Source organism: Macrobrachium rosenbergii, chromosome 14, assembly GCF_040412425.1.
Source record: "Macrobrachium rosenbergii isolate ZJJX-2024 chromosome 14, ASM4041242v1, whole genome shotgun sequence".
Lineage (NCBI taxonomy): Eukaryota > Metazoa > Arthropoda > Malacostraca > Decapoda > Palaemonidae > Macrobrachium > Macrobrachium rosenbergii.
The window spans coordinates 10,922,803-10,932,802 of record NC_089754.1 but is presented as its reverse complement, the minus strand read 5'-3'; the positions used below and the strand labels follow the sequence as shown (position 1 = coordinate 10,932,802).

General features: G+C 36.7%; 1 protein-coding gene across 10 annotated transcripts in view; it reads left to right on the top strand.

Annotated features, from left to right (window-relative positions):
* LOC136845717 (glutamate receptor ionotropic, NMDA 2B-like) overlaps nt 1-10,000 on the top strand; it is a 1,021,158-nt gene that overhangs the window by 567,472 nt on the left and 443,686 nt on the right. The window lies entirely within an intron of this gene.

Sequence of the window (10,000 nt, the reverse complement as noted above, 5' to 3'; positions counted from 1 at the left end):
CTCTCTCGCATAATATGAACTGCGTGCAATACAAAGAATGCTTTATTTCTTATTTATCAGTGAATATATTGCCACGGGGTGTTGTTGTTTGGTTGCCAGTGAATGTATAAGCAATAAATCGCCGTCGTGGGTCTCTGTATTATAAACACGAACCAAACAAAGATCCACACATATACAATATATATATATATATATATATATATATATATATATATATATATATATATATATATACATACATATATATATATGTATATATACACACTTATATATACATATGTGTGGGTCTGTGTGCGTGCTTATGATACTGAGACTCGCAAAGGGCCTAAATTGTTATATATTCATTAGTAACCGAATTTACATATTTGATGGCAATATATTGAATTATAGGTAAGTGCTTTATTCTTGTAGCCGTACTCATGAAATTTCCACATGAATGTCATTAATGCCGTTTTTATTCTTAATTTTTTGATAGCAAGCAACCTCAGAATAGCCTTCTCTGAATAGATATGGGTCGTAAAATAAACCATAGCCGTTGGTTTCGTTGCATGTAAGGATAACCGATCACAAGTGACTGGCGGAGGAAACAAAAATAGATGCAAAGTATAACTTAGCTTTGAAAGAGTAGCTTCTGAGTAGCCTAAGTCATGTCAGTCTTCTCCCTAAAATAAAAATTGGTTCTCGGTTTCTGCTTTGATAAATAGACTCAGTCTCATTATTTATAACAGTAGGATCACGTTTATTGTTATCTTAGTATTACCATGTCAAGATGATCGTTTAATCATCATTTTAGTGGTTCAGGTGTATATAAGACCATCTTAATAACATTCTTATTAGGAAGGCTCAAAGAAAATTATTTCACTTATATTCACTGAGAGAAGCCATCAAGTTTTGGTGTAAGTAATATCTGTTTGATCCCACTGGCTGTATGGAGAAATCCCTTAGATCTTGGTGTTGGATGTTCATATTAATACTGCAAGTTTTTTTAGACTGCAGTTTTATTTACACCCAATAGTCCATCAGCCTCTTAAAGTGAGGTATTAACGTGTTCTGAAATGAAGGGAATTTTGCATAACATCTCATTACGTTAATTATTTCTTTTTGCTGAACTTTGCCACTTGTGCATAGCAAGAATCCCCTCTGCCATTATATCTAACACTCCACCTTCGTAAACAACTTTTCTTTTAAGAAAGCCAAGCATCTTGTAATGATGGGAGCCCATTATCTTCCTAAGGACCAACCAATTACTCTCCCTCGTATCATCATCACAAACGCCATCTCCATTCCCCCCTTTCACTATCTCCTCTCTCTATAAGAAAAGAAAGAAAAAATATCGCCTCGTAAGTCTGTTCTATCGCGCTCATTACTCTCCGTCAGTCCGCTTAGAAAGTGTTTGTATCCCCCCCCAACTCCCATCTTGTTGCCCCCACGTCATAATATCGGCCTCCCCTTTATCCCCCCCTTCTGAGGGCTAACAATGGGGCCGTAATATCTCCGTTGGCAGAAAACGACATGGGAGAGATGCAACCTTTGTGAGGCAGGTTGGAAAACTGAGAGAGAAAAGGGACGTGAGATCGGTGACGGTAGTGATGGGAAGTGAGTGAAATGGCTGACAGAAAGGGATTAAAAGAAAAGGGAAAGGCATCAGGTAACTTAAAAAGAATAAGCGATTCGAAGGATTAAGTGTTTAGGGAACTTGTAGTTTGAACTGAGATTGGATGGTCTTCATCTCTAAAGGGAAACTTGAATGAAACAACAAGTGAATAATTACACGGAATGGAAAACAAATGGTAAGAGACAGAATACAATAATTGATATACAACAGAAGCCGGAACTACAAAGGAGAAACAGCTGCAAGGAGTGGAGCAAGGGTTAAGATCAAAGTTGGAACGATGTAATATTCACATGACAGTTTATTTTAGTTTTACATTGTATATTGTTGTTCAGTAAGTAAAAAATGCGTTTACCTCCTTGCTGTCCACGTATGTCAATTTGCTGTGAGTAAATGGTGGATTTATATTTCAAACAGAAATATTATCATTTCATTGATATCTACTTCCTGCCGTTGAGGATGGTCGTGAAGAAGTAAAATAAGGCAGTTGAAAGACGTTCCTAGTAAATCATTAATCTATAGTAATAAATTGCGAGTGGATCTTGTTTGTCTTCCCCCAGATGACAGTAGGGGAGGCATGACACAGCCACCCACCCCCCTGCAAACCGGTTTGTCCATCTCGGGTGGGGTCGGGATAGGTAGGGGAACGGGAGGGTAGAGGAGACATCCACTCTCCTCCTGCATACCTCTTTGTCTGCCCCGGGGGGATCGGGAGTGTAGGGGAGACACTGCGTCGTGTCCCAGCGCGCGGTACGCGCGCCAACAAGCTGATATTAGAAATAAACAACAAAAGGTTGCTGATCAGAGGAGAGTAATTCATAATCTTACCAGTGACTTTGCTTAAAGCAAACCTTATAAAAGTTGTTGCCAGAGAGAAGAAAGGAAAACTAACTGATTTTATGCCGTATGGGGAAGAAAGCAAAACATATTGTTCTCCACAAAAGAATCTGAATCAGCATCAGCAAATGCCAACCATTCTTATATGCAGTAATGTATGCAACATGCTGCAGCAATCCAAAGGGAGTGCATTTACGATAGGTGATTAAACTCCCTGAAGGAAACGAATTGATTTTGCAGAGAGTCATCCAGTCTATTTAATAATAATAATAATAATAATAATAATAATAATCCTTTATAAAACGCGATGTGTCTTCATATATTTATTCTGTTGAACATAAACAGTCTTCGGGTAACAAAGTCAGTGTTTAGTCATGCCGTCGTCCAGCCGAAGACCAGTCTTTTTCAGCAATACTTTGGTATTAGTGTCGGGATGGCAGACAACTTCCTTCAAGTTAGGACTTGCTATCTCGATCTTATTATAAGCATTACCATTGAGAGCATGTGGTAGAAAAAGAAAAAATCTTTCAATTTTATTACATTTACTCGTTCCTTAATATAAAGAGATCTACGGAAGATACAGCTATAGTAAGATCATTTACAAAACGTAACGAATGTTTATGCCTTTGAAAATTAATGCAGCTCACCAGTATCACGATTTCTGCAGCCTTTTTCGATATCACTACCCTCTCAGCTGACTGAAGACCTACCGCAAACGGTCAAGGATAAATTCGAGCACAGTGAAACGAGCAATTTAATTCCGTCCACCCATATATTATTGTCTTGGATAAACAATTTAAATTCCAAACAGTAATATTTATATTAAGCTACTAGTTCTTAACAGTTCAAAAAGCCATAGGACAAACAAAAAGATCGTGGTCAGTTCTCAAAGGCTGTTTGACTCGCAGACTATGTCCGAACCTGGACTGTTTTAATCTACAAAGCGTTTGTTTTAACAGTTTTAGATTTTAACTGGCTCAGTTATACGCCTTGTGCTTGTTTGAATGTTAAATAATAAACGGGCTTATGGACACACCTTGCTCGAAATTCTACATCCACCTCTCCGCCAGTGAATAGCGGACTAGATAAACCATGCTGCACACTTTATTTAAAAAAATCTTCAAACAGAATTCATGTATTTAACCCGTATTTGCCTGTAAAGAAAAGGCGCACAAATGTAACAAATAGTATTTCGCTCATGGCCCTCTTTTATAGTGACGTCATTTTTGGAACAAGTTGGTACTTACCGTCTTAACACACAATAGTACTTTAATTTTTATATTCCATTTTGATGGAGTTAATAAAAAGAAAATTATATTTGTAAATCGGATCGAAATTCTGCATTATGATAAATATTTGTTGCTAAGGAATATAATAGATAAATACTACATAAAATTATGTTTCTATGTTTTTCCGTTTTTATGGTCAATTAAATAACCCACCAGTACATTTACTATTGTATCCATGGGTAAGATTTATTAAACACGATCTTTGCAAAGAATGTAAGATAAAAAAAAAATACACGAGTTCAGACAAAGGAATATTTTTTCCAAAAATGCAATCTGTTGATCAAATTTTGTATTATTGCTCTTTTTATAAATATGTTTATTTGAGACAGTATAATTCACACCTGGATATGAATATTCACCTCATTTTAAGCATATCCCGAAAATAGTAAAACAAAAAAAGATCTTTGAGAATTAATTTGACTAAGTTAACCTTAGTGAAAGTGCACAAATATGTATCAATAAAACACATTCCCCCACCAGATATACTCACACAAAGTTTACATCAGTCAAGACACAAGAATTACACCATTACACTAACCAGGCGCTCGTTCATACTTATACGTAATCTTATTTATTTCATGACTGAAACACTTGTCTGTCATTGATCAGACAAGTCTCATTTTAAAGGCAGCGTCACTTATTTCATAACATTCAGACAGCCTCCACATAGACGCACTCCGGCGCGCTCTGAAACTCGCGTACATATATATGTCGCCTCTACCGCACAGCCGCTGTTGAGGACAATAGCCTCCTAGTTGCTCATCACTTGCCATTGTCTTTGCAATGACACGCTGAAGGGGTGCGGGAGGAGATACATGCCGTGGATGTCAGTCTTTTTTTTTAATTGAGTTGCAAAAGGTGAGATGACGAGGAGGGAGGGAGAGAGCTTCCTGGAAGGAAAGATTACGCTTTGGTTATTGATGCTGCTTGTTGCACTGAAAAGGGCAGTATACACACATCTTGTTTTCTTGTATAGGAGTTAGGATTTATGCATAGTTGCTTCGTTGCAAGGGATGGTAGACGATATTCTTTTACATCCCCATTGGTACTACAGTATATTCATAAAAATATACAACCAAAGAAAAAGTATCATTTAATCTTCCAGAGACTTGATTTATTTTCGCTTCGTATTTTGAGAATCGTGAATTTGTAGAAAACTGTTTCGCCCATTGCACTATGTTCATAATGTTCTTACACTAATTTATTGCCAATTAAGGAATGCATTTGTCATTATTGTATACAACTGCAGTAACACGCTCGCCACCTCACTGAACTTTCGATCAGTTAGGTACATTCGAATCAGTACTTTGTTTGGTAACCAACTACCCAAGAGCTCCAAATACCTTTGGCACAAAAGATCCAGTGACTGGCAACCTTATCTCAAAAGTTAATAGTTAGAAACTTGAAATAGAACTTAAGATGCTGGTGTGAATGGTACTAAATAACAGTGAAAATCGAGAAACTGCGAGGAAGTTTTTCAGTGAAACGTAAAGGATTTCTGTTTATTTAGGACACTGAGAGTGAAAAAAAGCTTGTAAAATTTTATGACATGGACTTCTCTGCAAGAACTTTTAATTTTTATCCTTTACAATTTTATTAATCTCATGTTTCTTTTAAAGACGTTACCGCAACTTAAAGTTTGTCTTACAACTAGAAAACATTTAAGTTCCTTTGACTTCTTATGCTTTGCGAAACTGCTTCATTATGTTCTTTTAGCCGTGTTTTATAAAGAAAAGTTAGATTTGTTTAATTAAAACAATACATGTGAAAATAATTAAATCTTTGTATATAGTCTTCAAATTTAGTAATACGGTTTTCATATTAATTGGGCATTTCTTTTGGCTACAAGACAAGGGGTCTTGGCATCCCAAGTCACTGGCTGTTTCTAGGGCAGCACAAAGACCAGAAAGAAGAGGAGTATTGTGGCAGGATTAATAACCCCGCTTAGTAAAGAGAATCTAGCAATATTAAAACTAACAACAAAATATGGAGCCAGAAAACCCAAGAGAATGAGTGAATAAGTCAGTTTTGAATGTGTGATAACATTTGATTGATCTCGTTTGGAGCTTGTTTAATCTTCTTTTCAAATTTAACTCCCCCTTCAGAAGCATACAGTGCCTCAGTGTCATATGTCTGCAGCGTTCTCTTCACGTTTTTTTGGAAGCGTGTCTCATCTCGCATCTGTATAACGTTTGGTCTGTTATATATTGAAGCATAATAGATATCCGTCTAATAAACTGGGAGATTAACTACTTGATGTAAGTGATGTACAAGATCTTAAAGCTGAGAAGGGAAAACAAGATAGCTGGAGCTAGGCAACAACTCTTCCTGGGTCATTGGATGGAAGAGTTGTCTGGGTCTATGGTCGCCATTGCTGAAGGAAATGAAAAAATGTTAGCAGTTTTCTTGATTTTAGGCAAAGAAATATGTAAATGAATAAAGAATTGACAAAAATCAGTGATTTTTTTAAAGGTGTGTTTAAAACTACTTCATCAAGGTATTTGGAAGGGAATCACCTGGTCGACTGTTCACATGATCTATTTTCAGGGCGAGTCTTTAATAGCCTTCCTAAAGGCTGTTTTGCCCCTTCGTTATTGCTAGTGCATTGTGCACTCATAAACTAGCATCACTGGCAGCACTACTTTTATTGGTCTTGGGTTAGCTACTTCTTTGAACCATTTGTTCATAGGTGGTCCGATCTGTCTAAATTTCCTTGCTGCGGAAGCTGTTGGTATCAAATACCAGGGTTGCCCTGTCAGTATCTTCTGTAGTATTCTTCCAGACTGTTTTATAAGAGCACTTTAATAACACAGACATCCATGACATTCCTTTTGAAGATGGCTGAGTACTGACCTGACCTTTTAGGCAGAATTCACGGTCAGTGACCTTGATATAGACTGTCATGCAGTGTCCTTGGAGGACTAGGTCACTATTACAAAATGGCCCATCAAGGAACCCTTAACTGTCCTATGTTGTTGCCATCGTAGATATCTAGGATGCCACCCCTGAGAGTGAAAACCTTAGACCCACATTTCACCCTTACACACCCAAACAGGCAGAGGTGTTGCCCAGTCCCAGCTAATTTACTGGGTCTGCGCCACGTTTAGAAAAATACGTTTCCAATTAGATGAGAAGATTAACTGACGTCATTTTGTTCTTACTACATTTTTCTACACATACAACTTGCAAAAGCCCTCTCCGACATTAATTTGTATGAATGAGCTAGGTAAATGCAAAACATATACAAAACGTCCAATTGAGAATAAATACAGCCAAACCCTAGCAAATTTTCTGCCGATGAATTTTAGGAATGTCATAAAGATTTGATTTGTCACCTCCAGAGAAGAACATAGCCTTATGAAAAATATAAAAAAGTGAGTGTATTTGATACGGCAACCCCTTTCACTGTTCAATTATTCAGTTCTTCAGCGCATTAATAATAATAATAGAGGATAGCTTGTGAAGTATAATCTATTTACTTTCGAATTCTCATTGTACATTCCACACTTTCAGTATTCCACTAAAACTGTGCTGTGGTCCCAAATTTAAGAATGAGCTAGTTTGATTAGTGTTTCAACTATTACAGCTTAAAGTCAAACCGAGGGGGGGGGCGGTCCACCCTACTCCACAATTCCGGAAACTAGTATGTCCTCAATCTTTAGGTCACACTCTACGTCCTATGAGTGTTATTCTCTAATTAGTCCTAAGATGAAGATGTTGGACAGGCCAACTGACAACACATCGTATTCATTTATCATGGACAAATAAACACCGTTGTGAATTTGATGGATTAGCATATGCTCAAAATAACTGAATCAAGCAAAAGATGAGTGATTGATCTTTGGCATAGTGCCATCCTTCAAGAATTTTATGCAGGGAAGCATATCACAAGAATCTTCATCAAGGAAGATTGCGATAATAGATGTAATGAAGAATAAAAGTAGTAGATTTTCGTCATTAGATTTTCCCAAGACTAATTACGCACATAGAAGGGATTTATAAAACATATTCATCAAGGAAAACGCAACGGAATTTTCCACCCCTGTATTACAACCCTCCACTCTAATTTTCCTCAACATTTTATCAAAGTCTTCACGAAAATAGGAGAGAGAAAAAAAAGAAAATGGAACGTCCGTTCCAAACCATTTTTCATGTGCAAATCACCTAACGACAAACAACGAGGCAGGGAAGAGGAACGCAGAAGAGGAACGGAGCTTGGGCAAGGCAGATAAGAGAAGGCATCAGTTAGAAAGAACGAGTGAGGAAAGAATGCCAAATGGAAAAGGGGAAACAGAAATTGGAAAGATGGAAGAAATAGAGGCAATATATGAAGGCAAAAGAGGCGCGTTAAGAATCAAAGGCCGAGGGTGGAACACTGGTCTTCGAAACAAATGATGATTAAAAAGGTTTGCTGCCCAAAAGGGGAAGGAATTGGTGCCTTCTTTGACTAGTGAGAGTACAGCATAACTGCACTATCTTCATAAAAGTTTGTGTTGAAATAAATGCCGACGTGTCATGTTTTATTTTTAATTTATTGTTTTATTGTGTGGCTGGACATAGAGTGGGAAACTTATAATTGTATGTTGCGCTGATTGTTAGTCTCCGATTAAACGCTTGCTGAAGGCTACAATATTTTATATTCATATTTTGACCTTAGAGTTTTAAACGCAAGTGAGTGAGAATTCTCGCTTGTACATATGAGTATACTAGTAAGAATAATCATCACATAAATGATGATGAGGAAAACATCTGTTATCACGAAGTAATGATCACCTGAGCGATGGACATATTTATTCATAGCATGAGCTATTTACCCAGTGTTATTGTAGTGATTATCTGGAGCCAAAATATTTCAAGGGCCCCTTTATCAGAACGCACTTTTTTTTTCATTTCAGAGGAAATAATGTAAATAAATACAAACAAAATGTGAATGGGTATATGTAAACAGAATGGCGAAACTGAACTCAAAAGATATGAGAAAACCTGATTGATTATATAAAAATATATTAATTGCCTTACGTTACAGTTATCAGTAAATTAAAACCACTTGTATCTACAGCTATGCAAAACTCAAACTCTCTTAGGGTACTACTAGCAATAGTGAAACAGTATCCCTGAGGATGACGTGCAAATGGAACTTCAAAGGTTCAAGCAAAGATGCCGTTTTATTAATTTATTCGTTTATTTTTTTCTTTTTAATAGCGAAATTTATTAATTTATTGTATTTCCCTTTAGATCTCCTCTTACTTTTTTGAACACCATATTTGGAAGCTTGAGTTTCAAGTCTCTTACTTTTCCTGATGAACACCATTTCTTTGGGTTCAGTCTTCCGAATAATAATAATAATAATAATAATAATAATAATAATAATAATAATAATAATAATAATAATAATACCGTAAGATACCTTAGTAATACCTTACTTCGCTAGCACTATTACACTGGTAATCATATTCTTTATAAAAGGGACTCTTTCAGTGACTTGAATTTGTTGAATGCCTTGTCGAGTTTAGAAAAAAAAGGTTTGCATATTTATGCGCACGGTCATTATGCAGCCAAAAAATTATAACAGTCAAGATCATGTCTTTCGACAGTTTTTTTAGGGGCGGACGTGAAAAGATGTAGAAAAAAATTCAAGTCGTGTTCAGTAGAGCAAGAGAAATCCTAGCTTTAATTTGTTTAAAATTTTTGTGTATAGGGCTCTCTTTACCAGACCTTTAGAATTTTTGTCCAACAATTAGGTCATATGAGTAATGCATAGATGTATGAACTCAGGATTGCTTTCCGTCATCTAACGTAAAATGTCACAGCATGAGTGAACTATGACAAAAGTTGCCAGTTTTGAAGTGTTTTTATGGGCAACGCACCTTCACGTTTAGAGCCTTCCCATGCAAAGTGCAAACATGCCACGTTTGCCTTTGCCTGTAAATGCTCGTAAAAGGCTTTGAGTACATGCTTAGTATAAGATCTGAGCATTACCAATGACAATAAAGTAAGAATCGGCTTTTGGGATCATCTTAGCTACTCGCCAAATAGACGACTTTTATGGACTTTACTTGGGCTTTACTGCTCATGTTGGGGTACTTGGGCCGTTGCAGCTCATCGGAGTAGTCCTTTCCCTATTCGTGTCTTCGTTTATAGATAATCTGTTCTCAGACAAGCAGAATTTCAGCGTATTATGGAATAAGTCCTTTCAAAAGAAGGCATCGTGCTTACCCCATATAAAATGGGAAAAAAAGCACGTTAAAAGAAGAAGAAGAAG